This window comes from Euprymna scolopes, chromosome 17, assembly GCF_053919585.1.
Source record: "Euprymna scolopes isolate OS-2025 chromosome 17, ASM5391958v1, whole genome shotgun sequence".
Classification (NCBI taxonomy): Eukaryota; Metazoa; Mollusca; class Cephalopoda; order Sepiida; family Sepiolidae; genus Euprymna; species Euprymna scolopes.
Genome location: NC_136498.1, coordinates 128,881,619 through 128,902,584, shown reverse-complemented (window position 1 = coordinate 128,902,584; position 20,966 = coordinate 128,881,619). Strand labels below are relative to the sequence as shown.

General features: G+C 32.3%; 1 long non-coding RNA gene across 1 annotated transcript; it reads right to left on the bottom strand.

The window, feature by feature from the left end:
- Positions 1 to 1,391: 1,391 nt before the first annotated feature.
- LOC145296974 (uncharacterized) lies at positions 1,392 to 20,321 on the bottom strand. Its single transcript, XR_013870093.1, has 2 exons — positions 20,033 to 20,321; positions 1,392 to 3,030 (listed from the first exon to the last, which is right to left on the bottom strand). It is a non-coding gene; the product is annotated as an uncharacterized LOC145296974 (long non-coding RNA).
- Positions 20,322 to 20,966: the final 645 nt, after the last annotated feature.

Below are 20,966 nucleotides of genomic sequence, written 5' to 3'. Positions count from 1 at the left end.
TTTCGTTCCATTTAGCTATATCTAATATCTACTGGGTCTTTTTTTATTTTCTTTTTTAATTTCTTATCATTTTGTTCCAGCTGTGAATGAGCATATCAGATGACAAATATTCACTCGCTATCTTTTACAAATTCTGACCATCCTTTTAAGCACAATTTTTTTAATCACTCTTGCACTTAGTTCATCGAGTGTATTTGCCAGATAGGTGTTTAAATCGTTTTTCAATTTAAATTTTAATATGTATAGTGTGCAAGAATGTTTATGTTTAAGAACAGGAAAATTGACATGATTGGCATGAGAATGGTTTTGTGTATTATTTGTAATTTTAACATTTTATTTAATGAGAACAGAAATATTGAGAGAATGTGCAAGAATTTGTCATTTTTTTGCTATTTTCATACTTTATGGCGGTTTCACTACGATTTTTATATATTGTTACATCTCAGAATACGCTGGTAGAAGCGGAAGTGTGATGGACGTAATAATGGAAAAAAATTAAAATTAAAAAAGACAAACGTGGAAATTACAAGACAAATGCGAAATGAAATTTTAGTGCCTTTTATTAAAAATAAAACTAATACTATCTAAAAAAGGGAGAAAGTCCAAAAAATAAAAGGGAAAATGTAAAGCAAAACAACAAAAAGAAGGAATCTATGGAATGGAAATTCTTTTCTTACTGAGTCGAGCACAGGAAATCGTCTGTATTCAACACAAAATAAATGGTTGCTATATCTAAGAGTCACTGGTCAGCCTAGCGAGAGTAGAGAGAGAGAGAGAGAGAGAGAGAGAGAGAGAGAGAGAAATATGCCAAAAGTAGTAGCTTACAATCTGCTGTTATTTTACCACCCGCAGTTAGGTTAGCATTACTAAGCGTAACTCTTGCATATTTTGTCCCTTTTATTCTTCTTGGCCATTAACCCTCACGTATATATTAGTTACACCATAGACATGTTTCATTCAGATTCTTGTGTAGTTATGCAGTCATTTGTGGGATTCATGCATTTTCCGTCTGAATTGGTTCTCCTGTAGTTATTGTCGCTGATTGATTGGAGTGATGCTCTGTCTGACCTTGTCGCCAATCTGCTCTTGAAAGAACAAAAATCCTCTTCTAGTTTTCCCCACTGCGCATGTCAAAGCAGAGGGTAGAAGCTTCATCATGGGTGCCTGCATTTACTACTGGTGGAAATGAGTGTTCATATTACATGAGTTTGACAAGCGTAGTTCTCTCGTGCTGGTCCATTCTCTCTCTGTTTCTCTTCCCTACATATCGTCACTCTTTCTTTCTCACAGTATCTCGCTACTCCCTCTTTCACTCTGGACCTCGTTACTCTCCAATATGCAAATATATTAGCTGATAACAGATACAAAACGAAATAAAACGAAACGAACAATTGATATGGATAATATATACTTGGCTTATAAATGTTCGATTAAAACTTTAACCCTACTCTATGATTACATAACAAGGTTCTTTTATGGATAGATATAGTTTCTTTCTTAGCTACTATCTGTTGTTTCAAAACAGTTTGGTCTTCTATGGAATTGTGTCTATTTATTTCATAAGATTTTTACAAGGCCATTTGCTTCTACAAAAAAAAACAGAGATTGTATATTTTTCAGAGTAAACAATTCTTGATAGATTGTGTATTGTTTTGCCTTTTGCTCTATTATAGCAATAGTCATTTGGAATAGTTTCGTAAATTATGAGTTTTTCAGTTTTGTTTCATGATTTTTCCAGTCTGTTTGTCTTAATTGGAAATTCTCATAATGCAAACAAGACGATGAACATATTTTGCAAGAATATGGCTTTCATTATTTGTGTCTTTTTTTCATATGTATCACTAAACTCAATTTATGAGAACAAGAATATTCACATACTATGCAAGAATATGGCTTTTCTCCAGTATGAGTTCTCATATGAGTCACTAACGATGATTTTTGTGAACAAGAAAATCCACACACTTCACAAGAATGTGGCTTTTCTCCAGTGTGAGTTTTCATATGTGTCACTAAATCTGATTTTTCACAACAAGAATATCCACAAACTTCACAAGAATGTGGCTTTTCCCCGGTGTGAGTTCTCATGTGTCTTACTAACTTTGATTTGTCAGAAAAAGAATATCCACACACTTCACAAGAATGTGGCTTTTCCCCAGTGTGCACTCTTTTATGTCTTATTAAATTTGATTTGTCAGAAAAAGAATATCCGCACACTTCACAAGAATGTGGCTTTTCCCCAGTGTGAGTTCTCATATGTGTTACTAACTTCGATTTCTCAGAAAAAGAATATCCACACACTTCACAGGAATGTGGCTTTTCCCCAGTGTGTGTTCTCATATGTGTCATTAAATTTGATTTTCTTGAAAAAGAATGTCCACACACTTCACAAGGATGTGGCTTTTTTCCAGTATGCGTTCTCATATGTATTACTAATGATGATTTGTCAGAACAAGAATATCCACACACTTCACAAGAATGTGGTTTTTCTCTTTTTATTTTATCCCGTGTAAGTTCTCTGACTATATTTGATTTTTCAGAACACAAATATCCACTAACTGCAGAAGAATGTGGTTCTTCCATATTGTCACTTTTCATACATATCACTAACGTCAATTATATCCACCTACTTATCAAGAATGTAGCTTTTCTTAGTGTGTGTTTTTATATATATCACTCATTTTTTAGAACACTAGTATCCCCAGAATTCGCCAGAAAAATGTATTTCCTCATTGTGGACTGACATTTTTCACTACAATTGATTTTGGACGACGATTATCAACATAGCTATGAATAATATGACATTTTACTCTCATTTATTTAGTTTGAATTTTAACATTTCAGAAACTGCTTAATAATATAATACTTATCATTTTTTAGTTCTTATGTTTTTGCACTGTATAAAATAATTCTACAATTTATGGTTCAATTACGTCTTTTTATATATTTGAACAATTCAATAATTTTTATAGATCAATGTTTAAAGAAAATAATAATCCATTAGTATTTAGCAATCCGTCCAAGCAGGAACATCTGTAATTAAATAAAAATAAATGAAAATCAATATTTTTGTATTGTCCTTTACATGATTATTTTATTTGTTGGGTTTTTTTGTGAATATTATTCTATTATTTTATTATTTAATTGACAAAGCATATGAGATACAGAAGAAAATAATTGGATATTTTGGATTTGAAATATAGTCTACAGACAATTATAACTACAATTTTTATATGATTAGCATCATAGTATCAAGGTGGCAAAATAAACATTAATACGTGTGTATACACATATGTATGTAATGGACTATCCTGTCGTGTTCCACATATGTGGTTCTGACAATAAGATTCTTTACTGTTTCAGTGTTCTTGAATCGTTGGTGACCTTTCAATCCTACCTCAGATATGCATTGTAGCTAACATCAATTGGCGGTATAAGTACTAAAAGCGGTTGATAAGCAGTTCAATGCAGCAGTCTTTTAATTTGCTCTATTACATTTTGCAGGTGAGAAATTCTTCTCAAGTGGTGATTGTTAGCTCCAGTTTGACATTTGAAAGTATATGCAGTCTGTTGTAACTTCAGATGAACATGTCTCTGCTCAAACAAAAATTTATTGATCAAAATAAGCACCATCAGAATAAGAGATTTTTGCCAACAAGCGTATTTATGCCAGTAACGTAAAAACCTTGAATTCTTATGGCAATGAATTTGCTGAAGGCATTTTTAATATCACTTAGGTTTTTGATGCATTTCTCACGCAGAAAGTTGTCGAGATGCTTGAAAAAGTGGTAGTCAGTAGGGAGAGGTCTAGAGAGTATAGCAGATGAGGTAGAGTTTCATAGCTCACTTTGTTCAACTTCTGCAGGGTTGGTTTAACAATGTGTGGTCAGGCATTGTTGTGGAGAATTGGGTCTTTTCTGTTGGTTAATATTGGGTGTTGTCGATGTTTCTGATGCATTTCATCCATTTGTTGACAGAACTTCTTTGCCATAATAGTTTTACCTACATTCAAAAAGCTATAATGGATGAGACCAGTGGCAGACCACCAAACAGTCAGCATGACCTTCTTTTGGTGCAACTCTAGTTTCAAGAAGTGGTGCGAGGCTTTGCTGGCATCTAACAACTTAGCTGAGTGTCACCAGTATGTGTAAAGCACCCATTTTTAATGCAAGTCACAACCTAGTTGAGAAATGGGTTATTCTAGTTGCATAAAAGAAGGGAAAATGACACTTTAAACGGTGTTTCTTTCGGCTGTTGTTCAATTCATGAGGCACCCATTTACCAAGTTTTCTTGTCTTTCCAATCTCTTTCAAGTGGTTAGAAATCATTGTCTACGTTATGTCTAATTCAGAAGCAAGTTCTCAATCAGCTGTGCATGGATTGGCTTTGACTAAGACTCTTAATTGATCGTTCTCAATATCCGATTGCCGACCACTATGCTCATTATCTGCAAGAATCTCATTGCCACGACAAAATTTCTTAAACAACCATTATGCTGTGCATTCAGTAGTGGTTCTTGGGCCAAATGCTTCATTGATATCGTTCCTTAAAATGATATATAAAGTAAAGATATTATAGTGAAAATTAATTTGAAAATAAATAATTTGAAATACAAAATTCTGCAAAAACTTTTTTCTCAATGTAATACTTTATTAAATCATCAGATTAAGGTTGACGAAAATGGGGGAAAAGTGGAAAAAAATCTTTAGGCCATGGCATTTCGAAGGTAAATGCTTTTTTCTCTTTATTATAATTTTGTTTTTAAAGTTATAATTTTTTTGCTTATTTTATTGTTTTGTATTTTTCCTGACGTTTATTGGATTATCTTTTCACGATTTATCTATTCCACATTAATAATATTTGAAATGCAATACCTGTTTTAATTATAGCGTAATATAATTTTTAATTTTACCTTGATTCTTCAAAAACATAAATATGAACTTTTTGGAGTTTATTTTGATCCTTTTGGAATATAATATGCCCAAACTTTCTAGTGATCACCTTTTGTAAAATTTACTGATCTTTTAATCAAACTTTTAAAAGTATTTTTTATATCCTTGCACATGTGTGCTAATCGGATCGATTACCAATAGATGAAGATCTATTGAGAATTACTTGGGAAACATAAATTAGCATTCATTTTCGAATCCTTTTCAGGTCATTTACAGTTATCACCGTATTATCATTACCAGAGAAGATTACATTGGAATTCTCCTTCTCTTACCTATACTTTTCTACTCTTATTTTCATCTGCATCAATAGTCTCCATTATTATTAAGATATTTTTCATTTCTAATCTAATTCATGCTTGAGGTGCATCTGACACTTCATATTCTTTTCAGGATGACTTTGTCAAGTTTTCTAAATCAAAGATCCATTTTAAGTCTATTTGTACTGGAATAATGTAATCTTACTCGGATTTTCTATTTCAGTTTTATTCTGATGAGAAGCATTTGGTTGTTTTTACTTTCGTTCTACTTTCCTTCTTATTGATCTGATGATTTAATTGAACTATTAAGTTTGGATTCTTTTAATCTTACTTCTAATTGAATTTCCTTTTGTTTTCATTATTTCTTATTTATCTCTTTTTTTACTCCTTTCTCTATGTCTATTTTTTTACTCTCAATTTCATTTCCTTTAATGATCCCCATTATTATTCACGCCTTGTATTTTTAAGTTTTAATCTAAATATTTTGATGCACGTTTTATTTGTATACTCTTGTAGTAGTATAATGCTAGCCTTTATCCTATTATGATGAGAAGCATTTCGCATCGAAATGCCATAAGCTAATGTGGTTGTTTTTTTTACTTTTGTTCTACTTTCCTCCTTATTGATCTGATGATTTAATAAAATTTTCTGTAACTTTTATTTCTTGTCTTTATATTTGTATGTATTTAACTGGGCAGAGGTCTTATCTTGATTAGTTTGCAATTTTAAAGATAATATATATCATTTACTTTCTATATATATATAGATAGAGAGAGAGAGACAGAGAGAGAGTAATCAAAATACAGTACTGTTTCACTGTATCATAGCTTATCAGTGCAGCTAGACAGACAACTATCTCAAGCCAGGATTGAAACCTAACCACCCAAACAACAGTCAAGGCTTCTCACCATTACAGTAATTGGCTGATGCTTTGCGGGTAATGAATTGAGGATATTTTGACATCGTCCAAATACCTAACCAAAATTTTTTTACACCAAGAGCATCACTTAGTATGCTAATGGCAGTTTATATATCACTTCCCAATATGCTCAACCCAATATATATATATAAGATATATATATATACTTCATTTACTCACATAAAATTAATATACGGAAGTATAAATTTATGCATAAACTTCAAGTATTTACTTCAAAAGTGCTCAATACATAGGTAGAGCTAGTTAGTTATAAAATATATATGGCGATTAAGCTACACTGAATATTCTACGTTTCATCCACTCTAGGATTCTTCAGGCTTATGCATAAGCCTGAAGAATCCTAGAGTGGATGAAACGTGGAATACTCAGTGTAGCTTAATCGCCATATATATTTTATAACTCAAATAAAAAAAATCCATTGATAACAATGTTAATATTTGAATGACATTTTTTAACATGAGGAAGAGGATGATTTGTATGTTCATTTAATAAACAAAAGGAGCATTTTGTAGTTTAGATAAAAACAAAAACATAACAAATAACTATTTCTAAAGGGAAAAATTAGTTACTCTTCTACCTACCTGAATGAGTTTGCTTTTGTGTTTTGTTTATTAAATTATCAGATGACTGTTTTAGGTAAAACAAATACTGTATACCCTTTAAATAAGGTTATTAGCACAAAAGAATGATATGTCGGGTTCGACATCAATACCATAAAGTAACATGGCGGACACTACTGGAGTACTATACAGAGCTAGCGCTTCATCAGGGAGAGTGCTATTAGGAAGTTTCGTATCCATACAAAACACAATACAGCATTCTCCCCTCCATTAAATTAGAAAGTTCCTGCCGTGGGTAGAAAGTTCATTCAAGTATTAGTGTATGAAGGTGGGTTGATCACAACCAATGCCAGGAATGTAGTTTAATAATTCAGGTTCGTGATGTTAAAACTCACTAATTCAGCCAGTACAAGGAGTGCAATTTAATAGTTCTGATGCGCAAAATAAATTTAATCAAGATTCACTAAACTCTAGAATCACAGAATTATTAAAGAATAAATATTGAATTGTCTTAAAAACGCACACAGAACCCCCCAAAACACGGCACATAAAAATCAATCTTGGTCGCAAAAATCCGAAACAGAAAGAGACAGACACCCGTTTATTTAAATATCTTTTATTTAAATACGTTCGTTTTGTTACTTATTTTTAAAAAATGGTTTGTAAATATATACTTTTTCTTTTAAATCTTCAAAGGTTTTGTAAATATATTTTTAAAAAAATGCTGGTGAATATTCGAGCATGTTTGCTATTTGACGTGTTTAAAAACAACTGACGCCATGTGCTTGTGCCAATGTCAAGGTCGAATCACCGGTGTTAGTTGAAATGTGTGCCTGGCACCGCGAGGCGGCGGCGTCTGCTACGGGGTATCTATTCTTTACTTCATCCGATTCACTAAACTCTAGAATCATAAATTCAACTTATCTGGTCGTCTTCTACTACGTTCTGACCATCGCAAAACAGGTGGTTCTACTGGTGGGGGTGAATTTTCCTCTTGCTGGTCTGTTGGTGTATCATTCCAGTTTTCTGGGTCATGTGGGTGATCGGTGAATTGGAACTCTTTCAACGGGGCCAAGTCACGTGTAGATACAGTTATCTGCCTACTCTTGTGAGTTCGAACAAAGGCATAATTGGGGTTAGCATCTAGAAGTTTAACCTTATCAACTACAGGTTCATATTTAGTTAACCAGTTGTGTCTCCGCATTAAAACAAAACCAGATTCGGTCATCCAAGGTGGTACCACTGTCTCAGCCACTGATCTTCTTGGGTATTTAAACAGGCGCTCATGAGGTGTCTCATTTGTGGCTGTGGATATTAAAGACCGAATGGAATAAAGGGAGTCTGCTAAAACCTCTTCCCAGTGTTCAGTCAGCAAACCTTTGCCTTCCAATGCTAATGACATAGTTTTCCACACTGGTCCATTCATTCGCTCCACTTGACCATTCCCCTGTGGGTGATATGGAGTGCTGTAGCTGGTGGAGATCCCTTTGCCGTGCATATAATTCTTGTACTCAGCACTCTTGACATAATTCCCGTTATCTGAATGAACTTGGCTGGGTGTGCCGAATATAGAAAACAGGTGGGAGCAAGATTGCAGTACACTCTGGGTACTTGTGTTTTTACAAGGGTATACAAATGGGAAGCGGCTGTATTCATCAACTAATACCAACATATACTTATTTGGGGTAGATGAGGGTAGGGGTCCTTTAAAATCGAAGTTCAACCTCTTGAAAGGTTGAGTTGATTTGATTAAATGCCCATCAACAGGGCGAAAAAATCTTGGTTTGCACTTGTTGCAAACAATACAGCCCTTTGTTATCAGCTGAATATCCTCAAGAGAGTAAGGGAGGTTTCTACTCCTTATAAAGACCATCATCCTTGTAATCCCAGGATGGCACACGGATCAATGCAAATTGAGGAGGTTGTTGCTACTATTCACAGTAACGCAAGAAGCACGTGTCAATGCGTCAGCTACAAGATTATTCTCCCCAGGGCAATAGATAATGTCGAAATTGAAGCATGAAAGCTCCAATCTCCAATGGAGCATTTTATGGTTTTTTATTCGACTATTGTGATTTTGGTCATAAACAAATTTTACTGATTTCTGATCAGTAATAAGTTTGAAGTGCTTCCCTAAGAGGTAATGGCGCCAATATCTAACTGCTTCTATAATGGCAGTCACTTCCTTTTCAACAGCTGGATGGTTTAGTTCGGAGCCGTGTAGAGTTTGTGAGAAAAAAATAACTGGTCTACCATTTTGGTTGAGGACTCCAGAAAGAGCACAATCAGAGGCATCAGTCTCCAACTCAAGGGGAGCATTCTCATTGATAGTTTTTATTACAGCTGATTCAATATCTAGCTTTAGACTGTCAAATGCATTTCAAGCTTCCTGATTAAGGGGAAATAAATTAGTCTTAATAAGAGGCTGAATCTTATCAGAATACCTATGGATCCATTTTGAATACGAGAAAAACCCAGAGCTTGCTTGAGTGATTTGCCGCCACTTGGATAAGGGAGTTCTTTTAAAGGCTTCAACCATTCGGGGTCAGGTTTAATTTGACCGTTGGGTCCAATGATATAACCCATGGAGCTCAGTTCATTCACAGAAAACACACACTTTTCTTTATTGTATGTAATTTTCCGTTTTTCTGTTACTTTGATAAATTTCGCCAGGTTCTCATCATGCTGCTCCTGATCCTTTCCACAGATGAAAATATTGTCCAGGTATCCAAAGGCGTCATGCAGGTCCTCAGAACTAATAATTTCATCGACAATTCGCTAAAAACAAGCAACTCCATTTGTAACCCCAAAGGGTATTCGGATGAACTGATACAAACTGGAGTTAGCTTCAAAAGCAGTGAAGGGTTTGTCATTCTCATTGATGAGGATCTCTGTAGGGACGATGGAACTGCCGAACTCGAACTTATAGAGGCTAAGGTTGGATAATGGACCGAGGCAGAAGTTGATTGAGTAGCATTATTTGATTTGCAGCATTTTGCAAAATGCCCGATCCGTTTACATCGATGACAAACACTCGATTTCGCTGGACATCGTGATTTTGGGTGTTTATAATTTCCACAGTTCCAACATATAATTTCTGGTGAATAAGATTCCATATTCCTCATTGCATTGTCCAGTGCTCAGGCCTGATCAAATATAGTGTCCAGGTCGAGCGTTTTATTTTCCAACAAATGCTGGCAAATGGTATGGGACTGAATTCCGGCAATAAAGGCATCCTGAATCAATTCACTAGCGTATATCGCCGTGCTGACGTCCCTAAAATTGCAGTCCTTGCTAAGGACTCATAATGCCCGAAGATACTCGTCCAGACTTTCTTCCGGTTGCTGACTGATGCCTTGTGGCGAGTAGGTGCCGTGCGTGTATCTCATTTTTTGGTTTGATAAAGAGTTCTTTCAGTTTGAGACAGGCTTTTTCATAATTTCCGCAATCGCTGACATATTCGAAAATATCCGGTGAAATAAAATTTATCAGGACCGACAATGTGTTAAAATTTTCCTGGGGTAGTGCCGCTAAAAAATATTTGAATGTAGCAAGCCAGTGCTTAAACTCTCACTCGGCATTAGATGAATTAGGGTTTACATCCAATCGAGAAGGCCTCAGGGTACAATCCATTTTAAAAATCTTTTACTTTGTGCTAATAAAGTTGTTGTAAGTAAAACAAATACTGTATACCCTTTAAATAAGGTTTTTGTTGGCACAAAATAACGATACGTCAGGTCCGACGTCAACACTATAAAGTAACATGGCGGACACTACTGGAGTAGTATACAGAGCTAGCACTAACTTAACCGAGTATTTCTTTTTTTTTGCAACCCTGACGTTTGCCAGCTCTCCTTGGAGTGTCACCTTTGGTCCATTATTTTATCTGACAAAATAAAACTAACATTGATGTTTGACTTAAAATTTTGCCGGGGACGTTTATTTTGCATACACCGCCATATTCACAGTCTCACAGAACCACGAGGATGCCAAAGTAAAACAAAGCCAAATAATAATGTTTACCAAAAATACAATAATTTAATTCGATGTTTGTTTAATTGTTAGAAAACTGAGCACAAAAATTTCTGCTTTTTCAGAATTTAGTTGTTTTTAACATTAAAAAACAAACAAACAAAACTGTCTACACTTACCTATTATGTCGCTAGAGAATTCCGTTTAATTTTCTGTTTTATCGAATATTTAGAATTTTAGAATGGGGATCACTTTCTTTTATGAAGTTTACATGAAATGAGCACCTGTTTATTGGCCACTACCAATTAGGAGAAACTTGATGTAGAAAAAGTATTAGTAAATCGTTTCACTCTAACTTAGTTTATTCTGTAAAAAAATTAAAAATTTTGTTTTTGTTTTGAGTCTTATGTTTAAACAGCATTAAAAAATATCCACAGAGCAGGAAAAAATATTTTAAGATTTTAGAGTGGGGTATCACATTACATCATAAATTTAACTTGAGATAAACACCTACAACAAGAGATATAATCAATTGCTGTTTCCAATTTTTGTAGCTGAGGATTGAAGGCTCATATCAGTTTTTGCTTTATTACATTTTGTTTTTTTAGAGGAGGATTAGAGCCCATGTTTTTTTTTTACTATTCTGTGCATTCACTGTTTTATTGTATTTCGTATGGATACGAAACTTCCCAATAGCACTAAAACTAAAATTTTGTAAACAAAAAATTAGGGAGGCCCAAAATTTCAGGTAGTCGAAACACTGTGAAAATGACGTCATGTAATTAAAAGAGAGGAAGTTATTTTTTTTTGTCCCCATTGCGCAACCGTACATTCCTTTTTTGAACGTTTGTATTAATTTTTGCATTTTTTAATTTAATTATTTTTCTATGTTTCTATTTTTAAATTAATTTTTTTTCTTAATTATTGTTCAATATTATATGAAAAATTATGTTACGCCAAAAGTTTCACATTCTTGCGAGCAAGGAAATGATTAAAATCTTGCATATAAAAATTATACGAAACCTGTAATTTAAAAAAAAAGTAGAAATATTTTTTGCAATTATAATTTTGTGTGAAAATATTAAATAAGCAATGCTTAATTCATTAGTAATCAGTAGTTCGAGAAATTCATTTTTCTTCGAGTTATATAGAATTCATTAATACGGATTTAGGGTTTTTTTTCGTAATGTTCCTATAAAATTATTTTATCTTATTTTTATTGTTACAAATTACGAGGCTTTATTTATATAAAAAAAGCAAAAATAAAGTCTTGCGTTTTTTATTTACTACTGAAAAATATAACTTTAGTAAAGGTATTTTGTATTTAAACAAAATAATACATTTCCACTCGGATTTAAATAAAAATAATTACTCATTATATTCCGCGATCATCATTTGATAAATACTGAAAATATCATTTAAATTGGTTAATTTCCTGATTTTTGGTGATTTTTTAAGTAAAGGGAGGGGTCAAAATGTTTATACATTTTGAGCACCTGCATTCATTTTGCCCGTACCTACATAATATATATTTCATTATAAAAGTTCTATTTTTGTTAGATAAAAAGAATAAAACCGTTCAAAAATATTTTTAAAAAAACAGTCCATTAAGTACAAATAAAGACTGTTTGAATAAAACTTCTAAAAAAAAAAAAAGAAAAAGAAAACGACTCCACCTCCGCCAAATGGCTTTGTAAACAAAGGAAGACGAAACGTCAACTTAATCAAATACTCTTTTAGCGAGCGACTCCCTCAACTGAGTCTAGTAACAACAGTATGAAAAATATTTGCCGGAGCACATCAACCGGCCTGGTCTAGTCACCACGATAACTGAAATTCGATGTGGGAAGGAATGGAAGAACCTGTTTTATAGGTTTTAAACCACCTCCCATCCCCTTGACCATAATAACATTTGCTATGCTTCACTCGTGTTGGTTCCTTTATCCCCCGACGGACAGACTCACTTAATGAATAGAAAAGCGATCCCCCACTTTTTTAACCAACATTTCTTCATATCTTGGAAACTACTCGTTTGCCATAATTTTAAACATTATTTTCGTTTTCACCGACCCCGGAAACCTATGTAAGTGGTAATTTTAAAGGAATTTTCTAGGGTGGAGTAATTCTTCATATTTACCATATATAGTAAGTTATAAAATATATATGGCAATTAAGCTACACAGAATATTCCGTGTTCCATCCACGTTAGGATTAGCCTGATGAATCCTAGCACAAATGAAATGCGGAATATTCTGTGTAGCTTAATTGCCATATATATTTTATAACTTACTACCTAGCTCTACCTACGTATTGAGCACTGTTGAAGTAAATACTTAAAGTAATCATATATATATATATATATATATATATATATATATATATATATATATATATATACATATATATATATATATACGAGCAAACAGTTAATAAAACATGTTAAAAAACACTTTGAAATGAGTTAAAAACATATTTAATCTGAAAAGAAAACACTAGATAAGTGGATAGTCCTTAATCCGCGGAGTTTCAAAGAAATACTTTCCTTCTCATCAGAGGGTAGGAATTAGCAAAATGCGGGATCGGATTTTGCATGCAAAAGTATTTGATAAAACAACAAGTAAGTCAAAGATCTTACTTGAAAACAAAAAAAGTGAAACATAGGGAATATGGTGAAGAAAAAGGTGATTACACATGAATGGATAGTCTGGTGGAAGATAAATAATCCAGTGACGGTAAAATCCAAATGTATAACTTCAAGAAAGTTAATTGAAATTCCATTTGCACAAGTAAAATCCAAGGAAATCCCGTAATTGAAAGAATATGGTCCATAATAATCCAAAGGCAGAAATCCATGGAATAATTCACAAAAATGTGTACAAGGAAAAAAGGAAAAAATTCCAATAATATTAATAAAAGAAAAATAAGATATGCTTTTACTCTACTTCCGAGACAGAAATATAAATAAGAAAGATCAGGGAAGAAAAAGAAGGGAGAGAAAAAAAAATGAAGATAGAGTTAAATATAAAATAGAGAAACAAATGTCAAAATGACCCCGACAGGAAATGTTAAAGGCGCGAAAAAAATATATAGGGCAAAATAATATAGGTCAACTGAAATGTACAGGTCATCGCTTAAAAAAATGTCAGCAAGAGTTGTTAGAAGACACTAAATTGAAAATAAATAAATTAATTAATAAATAGAAAATAAAAAATAAATAATAAATAAACAATAAATAAATAAATAAAAAATAAAAATTATTTAAGGGGAGAGGATGGCCGGTATGACTTTTATTATTTATTCTCTATTTATTTATCAATTTATTTATTTATTTATTTCCCATTCCAATATATATATATATATATATATATATATATATATATATATATATATATTGCAATTTTGGTATTTCTACAGTTTATCACCGAAAATGGAGATGCCATTTTATTTCGAGTATCTGTCGATTAGAATCAAAGGGAGAAATCAGTATTTTAAACTATAGCCTAAGTAGGAAATAAATAACAAAATAATTAAACAAGATAGTAATTACTTCCGGAAAGAACTTTGAAAAAAGGTAAATAAATAAAGTGAAAGAGAACATATATCCGTAATTGTTTAATTGGAAATGTTTCGATTTAATTAATGAAAACGAGAAAGTTTTTCATGAAACATATATATTTTTTTATTATTAAAAACAGAAAATAAAAAAGAATCAGTATCTTTTGAGATTGCAATAAAAATAAACTTACTTTAATGTCTAAACTTATTTTTAAATTTATTGAATTCATTTTTTGTAATGTAAAAAAGGTAGTGCACTGGCGCTGTTTTACACAAGGTCACTGTGCAGAGGGAGACAACTCCATTTTACTAAGAGATTCGTTCATTTTTTTCATCTCATAATTTAGGACGCTACTAATAACGATATTTTTATTAAATTAAAGCATAAAACAAAAAAAGCTGCAATGAATTTTTATTTTAATCTAGCAAAGTTGATAACAATAATACAAAATGTAGTCATTACGTGACTTTTAAGAGAATCGTTTTTGTTTTCATGTCACATTTTTTTTGTTTTTTTTATCGACTACATTACAAAAAATGAAAATGCAACGATAATTGTAGAGAAATTATTTTTTCATCTCATAATTTAGGATCAGAAAACCAACGATGTTTTTATTAAGTCAAAACATTAAAAAAAAAAAAAAAAGAAAGAAAACTGCGGCGTTTTTTATGTAAAAGTTGATAACAATAATACAAAACGTAGTCTTCATGCGACTATTAAGAGAATCGTTTCTGTTTTCATGTCACAATTTATGGCGCTAAAACATACGCTTTGTTACAGTAAAAAAAAAAAGTTGCCACAGCTTTAAAAAACAGTTTCAACCTTGTTTTATTAAAAAGTTTGTTTGTTAAAATCACAATTTCCTCTTCCAAGTATCGTTGCATTTTCCGGCAGATGTTTACTTTAGACGGAAAATTTACGAGACAGGGGCTCTAACTCTGATCTGACTCAGGGGGGGGGGGACGAAAAATAAATAGCACCGGTATTTTATCATCAATTGAAAGTCAATTGTACGATTTTAATTAATTACACGTGTTACACTGTCGAAATAATAAGTTTTCTTTTTAATAGTTCTTTTCTTCTGTCGTTTTCCTTTTTTGTTTTTATTCAATTCTTTTCTTATCCGTTTGTTTTTTGTTTTTATTCCTTTTTTATTTCATCTGAAAATTTGAATAAGTTTTATTTTAAAATCTTTTTGTTTTTTATCTCTGAAAATTTACATAAACTTTATTTTAAAACCTTTTTGCTTTTTTAATCCTTTTTTTGTTTGCATTCTATTTTTGTTTTTATTTTCTCTTTTCTGACTGTTTTTAATTATTATGGTAAAAAAATGAAAACCACCATCGTTGACACTGTTATGTCTAGTGCAGAAGTTGAGGAGAGGAAATGGACATTTACATATTTATATGATTTATTGTCAATCAATGAGCTGCAGTTGCACACTACAGCCTCATGAGGACTAGTAAAAAATAATAGTGTTTGCAACGTATGTGGACAAGACCGTATATTATATAAAAATGCTGGGAGGGGAGATGGTTTTGTGTGGCAATGTTTACAATGCAAAAAAAAAGTTTCGCCAAGGAAGGACTCCTTTTTGGAAAAAAAGCCATCTCTCCATTAAGCAAATTCTAACGATATTGCTTTGCTGAAGCATAGATATGCCGCAGGTTACCATTAGAAAAGAAGCAGGTGACAGTCAACGGATCATCGTTGACTGGACGAACTTCATCAGAGAAGTCTGCGAGCAGGACATGCTCGATCATCCCATCATGCTAGGTGGGTTAGACAAACACGAAACCCCTAAAGAAGTGGAAATTGATGAGTCTTATTTTTTTTAAACGCAAATATAATAGAGGACGCATCAAAAAAGGGTATAGATTTTTGGAGCAGTGGAACGGGGATCGAATTTGTGCAACCTGGCTATGGTCGAAAGCAGGAACGGACGCACCTTGTTCCTGATAATAAGATCTTGGATTTTGCCAGGGAAAAGAATTATATCAGATGGATGGGCGGCCTACGAAGGACTGAAGGATTTTTAACAAGGGATTTATGATCATGACGAAAACTTTGTTGACCCATTGGACTCTTCGATGCATACACAGACCATCAAGGGCTTATGAGCCAACACCAAAAAACATTTGCCAAAAAGTTGGAAATCAGCGTGTTGTTCGGAATGCATTTGATGGAATTTTTGTGGCGAAAAAGAGAGAAGGGGGAATTTTTTCCACGAATCATCAAATGCATTCGCGAACAGTATTCTTTTTAACATTTATTTTATTAAAATTATTTAAAAATCCTTTTAAATAAAGTTCATTTGTTTATAAATAAAATACTTAAGTGAAATGTTTTTTTATGAGAACTTCATTCCATAACGTGTATGTAGAATATAATTGTTTTCTTTTTTAATTTTCGTTTTTTTAATGGATGACGTAAACTGCACAAGTACCGAAAGTTATTTACAATTCTTTCCTTATTTAAAAATACGAAATAAAATACTTATTAATTCGAGTACTTGTTCGTTAGCATTAAGTTAACAAGTACAGAAAGTTATTTACAATTCTTTCCTCGTTTAAAAATACGAAATAAAATACTTATTAACTCGAGTTCGTTAGCATTAAGTTAACAAGTACAGAAAGTTATTTACAATTCTTTCCTTGTTTAAAAATACGAAATAAAATACTTATTAACTCGAGTTCTTTGCATTAAGTTAACAAGTACAGAAAGTTATTTACAATTCTTTCCTTGTTTAAAAATACGAAATAAAATACTTATTAACTCGAGTTCGTTAGCATTAAGTTAACATGTAAACGAAAATGAAACTAGTGAATGTAACCATGGTTACGGCAATGATAAAATACCGGTGCTATTTATTTTTCGTCCCCCCTGAGTCAGGTCAGAGTTAGAGCCCCTGTCTCCTATTTTCCTTTATTTTCGAAAAAATAAAAATCTTACCATAACATGTATTTGTTAATTTAAAAAAGTAATACCCCCCCAAAAATGTAGTCGTAAAAATTTCATTTCTTTTATAATGTTTTCATTCTATGAGTTTTAAGCTTAAAGACTATTTTTTTTTATAGAACCTCACCATAATATTTACTTTTTAATAAAAATGTAGTTGAAAAAAAATAAAAATAGAAACGGTTGTCGCAACTTTCTTTTTCAAATATTTTCATCCGATAAAAATATCATTGGTTTTAGCGTCGTAAATTCTGATATGAAAACAGAAACGATTCTCTTAATAGTCGCGTGAAGACTACGTTTTGTATTATTAATGTTATCAATTTGGGTAATCTCCAAAAATACCGTTAGGGCTTACAACATGGCCGCCAGAAGAGTCACGTGATCCGGTTGATCCAAAACATGAATCGCCGTATTACGAAACCAGAAAACGCAAATTTAAAGCAAACTTTGACAAACAAGCATAATAATTAAGTACAAAAACAGTTTTTCAATATCATAATAATAAATAATTTATTTACAACGGTCATTTAATCTTTTGTTGAGAAACAATCACAGTTTGTTTGTTTTTTAAATGTAACATTGTTTTTAAAAAATAAAAAATAATACTTCTATTATGTTTTAAACGACTGTAATAGTTTATTTTGGAAGTATATTTCATAAAGAAAATTGACAACCCACTTTAAAAACAGAAATTACGAGTTTTATATATTTTATTCGCAGTTTTTTGTTGGGGGTGTCAAAAATTCCGCCTAAAATTCTGATACACCTAGTCGACCACTTGTTTGTTCTGAATAAAATACTTTTTATAAACACTGTTTTAACTAAAAACAACCTAAGATTGTTTCTCAAAGTTTGCCTATTTTTATAACAACATTATATCAACAAAAAATTAAATACAAACAAATTGTGATTGTTTGTCAAAGTTTGCCTTCAAGGCTGCGTTTTCCATTTGCACGATTCATGTTTTGGATCAACCGGATCACGTGACTCTTCTGGCGGCCATGTTGTAAGCCCTAACGGTATTTTTGGAGATTACCTCAATTTGTTACATTACAAAAAAAAAAAAAAAAAAAAAAAAAAACGCCGCAGTTTTTGTTTTGTTTTTCAATGTTTTGACTTAATAAAAGGTAAATATCCAGATACGCTACTACAAAACGCCGACCACTCTAATTTGTTTTTTTATAGGTAATTGAGGTCGCTGACAACGAATCTGATAGTCAAACTTGGGGCAAATTTACCGTTTGCATAGTATTAACCCCTGAACCCACGAACTGCTGTCCACCATTTTGCAGCTTCCGTTTATGCTACGCGCATGCACGCTGTAGCATAAACGACGGCTTCACCAAGCAAATTAGGTTGGGGTGAGGGGATTTTTTTTTTCCAGGACATAGAATTTTCTAATTTAAAAAAATACATTATAGCACTTTTGGGGTGGAAAATTTAAAATTAGCTGAAAAAGAAATAAAACAAGAAAAAGAAAGCATTCCAAGTTGGAGTAGGAGGGGGGGGGGTAATTTATCTTTTTTTTTTTTTTTTTTTTTTTACCTGGAACATAGAATTTTCAAATTTTCAAAAAGTAACGCACCGACATACCAATTAGAACACCATTTAACATTTTCCGAAGATTTTACTGTGTACATTGGGGGCATGAGCGGGGGGGGGATGTGATGTTGGGGCGCGCGCGCCCCAACATCACATCCCCCCCCCCCGCTCATGCCCCCAATGTACACAGTAAAATCTTCGGAAAATGTTAAATGGTGTTCTAATTGGTATGTCGGTGCGTTGAAAAATGTTTAACTAAACTGCAAAAGCACCTATTAAGCCACATAAGTTCTATAATTGAATCCCCCTCCCGCAAAAAAGAATGAAAAACAAAGATGTTTGGTGCTTATGTTTTTGTAAACCACATTAAAAACTACGCGAGACAAAAAAAAAAAAAAAAAGTCCAATTTGTTGTACTTTTCTTTAACTGTAAGTCATTAAAAAAATGTCAGTCCGTAAGTTTTTGGTACGCCATGTGAGAAGGCAGTTTGCTAGGTGAAGCAAGCCGTCGTTCATGCTGCAGCGCACGCGCGTAGCGTAAACGGAAGCTGCAAAATGGTGGAAAGTTATTCGTGGGTTCGGGGGTTAATACCATGCAAACGGTAAATTTGCCCCAAGTTTGACTATCAAATTCGTTGTCAGCGACCTCAATTACCTATAAAAAAGCAAATTAGAGTGGTCGGTGTTCTGTAGTAGCGTATCTGGATATTTACCTAATAAAAATATCGTTGGTTTTCTGATCCTAAATTATGAGATGAAAAAATAATTCCTCTACAATTATCGTTGCGTTTTCATTTTTTGTAATGTAGTCGAAAAAAAACTGTGACATGAAAACAAAAACGATTCTCTAAAAAGTCGCGAAATGACTACATTTTGTATTAATGTTATCATCTTTGTTAGATTAAAATAAAAATTCGTCGCAGCTTTTTTTTGTTTTGATGCTTTGATTTAATTAAAAAATATCGTTATTAGTAACGTCCTAAATTATGAGATGAAAAAATGAACGAATCTCTTAGTAAAATGGAGTTGTCTCCCTCTGCACAGTGATCTTGTGTAAAACAGCCCCAGTGCACTTATTGATCCGTGCTGAAATAATAACGTCATTCTTTCGAAAGCCATTCTTAACATAGGGAAGGGAGGGTGTTTTGTAGCAATTCTGTACTTTAACTTCACAATTTAATGAAAACAGACATCATAAAACTTTAATTGAACTTGAAAATACTATTTAAAAAATAGCGCGGATCAATAAGTGCATTAGTATCAAAAAAAAAAAAAAGCAAAAAAAAAAACCTTACCTTTCAGTCCAAAAAAACAATCGAGATGAATTCTTTTTTTGTTTGTTTTTTTGTTGGGGGGGGGGGGGTCAAAACAGAAAATTTGTTTTGTTTGTTTTCCTTTTTTTTTTTTTTTTTTTAGTAAATTGATACAACTTTTGTTTTGTATGTCCAATTCATTGAGAAATAAACTCTATGAAAATATAAAAGAATCAAAATGAAAGGATGGTGAAAAACATAATTTAAAAGTGAAATAATTTAAAGAGAAAATCAACTGCTAAAGAATTTAAGCTCCCCTGTAGCACGGTGTAATCATTATTTCATTCCTCGCGTAAAAATATCCGTTCATCAGTTATAAGTGTATCTTATTGTTTTCCTATCAATTATAGATTATATATGTCAATACTTAAGATTGTTGGGACTTATTTAGTAAAATTCAATTTTTTAAAAAAGTTTATTTAATAACTTTCAACGTGGGGGGGGGGGTCACTTTTCAATTATAACGTTCTATTGAATTGATACCCGACATTGCGGTCAGTCAGCAAAACTTATTTCAGTTTGAATTATAACAATTTAATTTTACACCACAGCGGGCACGTGCCACCTTAATAAAGATAATTGTGCTACCATTAATGGTAATATTATTAAGTGATACAATATTTACTTTCTTGTATGACCGTTCTTCTTGTTCAATTTGACTTCAGAAACAGTTTTCCCTGCGATTATTATTATTTGTTTTTTTTTATCCCCACTCACATTGAAAGTGGTTTGACTTTTTTTTACATTAAAAACAATTATGTGTTTTCTTTTTTTAGTGTTCAATTTAACTTCCGGATCTAAAAAAAAAAAATTGTTGATTTTATTTATTTATTTATTTATTTATTAACATTAAAACAAGTGTTTTCTTTTTCTTTTTATAGACATTATTAGTAATGTTTTAGCAATAAAACCATAA